At 28.9% G+C, this 2942-nt stretch overlaps 1 long non-coding RNA gene across 1 annotated transcript; it reads right to left on the reverse strand.

Annotated features, from left to right (window-relative positions):
* Positions 1-1814: 1814 nt before the first annotated feature.
* On the reverse strand, positions 1815-2742 carry LOC104228541 (uncharacterized). The gene is made up of 3 exons (XR_711363.2): positions 2580-2742; positions 2307-2361; positions 1815-2064 (listed from the first exon to the last, which is right to left on the reverse strand). It is a non-coding gene; the product is annotated as an uncharacterized lncRNA (long non-coding RNA).
* Positions 2743-2942: the final 200 nt, after the last annotated feature.

Below are 2942 nucleotides of genomic sequence, written 5' to 3' on the forward strand. Positions count from 1 at the left end.
CATCCGAAAAAAAGTAATCAAAGGTCGCATCCGTTCATGTGAAACTTGGGTTCGACCGTTTTGGGTTGTTCCTAAGCTTAGCTTTTAAAATAAAATTATAAATAGGATTTTAAGGTTTATTTTTTTTTGGTAATTAGAATTTTTATTACCATGATAAATATTTACAAGTATAATCAAAACAACCTATCTCTATCAGCCCAGGTTTGGACTTGCAGCCCCAAACCTAGGAACATCGAAACTAAGAAACACCAAAAACTAAGTATAGACTAGCTAAGAATAGAAATTTAATTCTTCAAGCCTTTTAGCTAAGCTAGGTTTCAAACTTTCTCGACAGTGGACCTCTTGAATTATCGTTTTAACAATGTCCTCACTCCTCCTCTCCTACCTGCGAAAAGTTCTTCAATTCCTTTCTTGCCATATATGATATGCAGTACAAGTTAAGAGCATTCTGTAATACAGTACAAGAGGATTTTAAGGTTTTAATAAGGTATAAAGGTAATTTAACATTTAAGTTCAAGGTTCTCACTTTTAATATAACACAGACAATTGAAAATATTTACTATCATGGAGTTCAAATTCATAAGAGAAAGTACATACTAATGTCCTCTAATTCCAAGTGTAAATATTAAAATATCCTCTCTCTTTCTTTTTTTTTTTTTAAATTATGGGGACTGAAAATTATCTATTTGTGAATTTTAGCCTATTTATTTGGTACTTAATTCCTTGTCCCAACATATAAAGTAACCCATGGTTGACTATAAGTTGTGAGCACCTAATTTTTGCCCCGCGTGAAAATAACTCCTAAAAATAGACCAAAAATAATTTTAGTGAATTTTAGGAGTATTTTTTTTATTTCATTGCATTTTTAATATCTTAAATACTAGAAAAAATCATAAAAAATGTCACATTTTAATTTCATGTTATATTAGGTTTAATTTGCATTTAGGAATTAATTACATTGCTAAAAGCATCATTTAAATAACTAAAAATAAAAAAATGCACCCTTAGGTTAGTTAATTAATTAAGCAAAATAGATAAATAATTTGGCCATACAAATTAGATTAAACGAAGTTAGAGTTTAAAGTGGCTAACATTGCAATTTATAAAGAATGAAAACAAAGAAAAGGGCTGCCAAGCTAAAAATGAGACTGGTCCCGCTACAAAATACAGCGTAGCAAATGATGAAAGTTTTCGTGGCTAAACACTTTAGCTACAATATTTTTTTTTCATAGCATTCGTAGCAAAATGTAGCGTAGCTAAAAGTTAGCTACAAACTTTACATGGTCCGTGGCTAAGGATTAATACCTATTGCTACAAAAAAAAATTATTGTAGCTATATATATAGCAAATAATTTTATACTTTTGCCATGACAAATACATTTATAGCAAATGATTTTATACTCTTACCATGACAAATAAATTTGCAGCTACATTTATATGGTAGCCACAAAGTGTTACAGCATGGCAAAAGATTTAAATTTATTTGCCACAGAAATTTAGATATGTAACTACTTTAATATTGTAGTCCGTGGCAAAAATATTTTTATTTAGCTACGGACTAAAAGTTCCATGGCTACAAATCATACAGAACTCGTGATTAGATTATTTTATTATATTTTAATTTTTTGACAAAAAAGTTAATTTGTTATAGTGATAGTTCCTCTCACAAATCCCATGTTTCTTAGCTATTTGATATTTTGTAAATTTTTTTAATTATTCTGTGGATGTGCATAATGTATTAAAACTAATAACATATTAAGCTTAAATAATAACTTATTCTGCAAAAATTGACATTTAAAAATTTTCACAAAATAAACTCCAAAATACACTTTTGTACTAATCAATTAATAGCATCTGCAATAAATAAGTTTTCTACAATAAATAAAATTTGTAGAAAAGAACTAGCCAATGTGAGGCTTGATTGTAACAACGATAAAAATAATGTACAGAATTTCACATTAAATGAACATAAGTATTTGCTTGATGATTCATGTGGCCACCCTCATTGCACCCTTGATCTTCATGCATCAAAGAATATATGAAGCACTTTCCGTAATCATTATACTGAAATAATGAAATAACATGATCTTGTGAGAAACTTATATTTGAATTATCAAAATATATATCGATTTAAATACATGTACAGTTAGTAATTAAAAAAATTCAATAAATTATGGAATAAGAAAATACTTAGCCATGAATCAAGTGAAAAAATTCTAAACTCTTTTCAACACAAAAGGCAAAAGAAAATGCATTTAAATAAATATCATAAACTTAAGGAGATGAAAGAAAGAAGTAAAGCTCACTGCTTGGCTTTAGAAGAGATTGAAATTTCTCAAAGGCACATTTCTCTCGAGCACCCTATAAATCAAAAACAAACAATTGAAGCAAAAACCCAAATTAATTAGGTGTAAGACACAAAATCTATCAGATCTTTAACATCGCACTCACCACTTATAAAAAATAAGGCATAATATCTATCAATTGTTGGAATAACTCATAAAATTGAACTTAAAAACTCAAACCCAAGTAAGTGTAAGGAAATTCAAAGGACCTATAATATAGAGACATGAGCTTACTTGGGAAGAGACAAACCAATAAGTTAATTTTTTTGTCCTTAAATGAAAAGCAGTGGAGATACCTTCTTACTCCACTTTGTCTTTCTCACAGATTTAAATTAACACCAACTAGTGTGGATGAAAGAAATAAGAAAATGGAGAGGGAGAGTAGCGGCTGGGGAAGAAGGAAAAGTTTAGGTTTTGGTACGGTTTGGTGGTTTAGGTTTATTTCGTCCCTTTTCTTATATATTTTGCTTTGTTTTACTTTTTTTTTGGGGGGGGGGGGGGTGTTCAAGCTATATACAAGAAAAAAATTCAAACACCATGTATTCAAATAAAAGTAAGAAAATTACATATAAACAAAAGAATAAATATATTATATTT

Source organism: Nicotiana sylvestris, chromosome 3 (assembly GCF_000393655.2).
Source record: "Nicotiana sylvestris chromosome 3, ASM39365v2, whole genome shotgun sequence".
In the NCBI taxonomy this organism is placed as follows: Eukaryota; Viridiplantae; Streptophyta; class Magnoliopsida; order Solanales; family Solanaceae; genus Nicotiana; species Nicotiana sylvestris.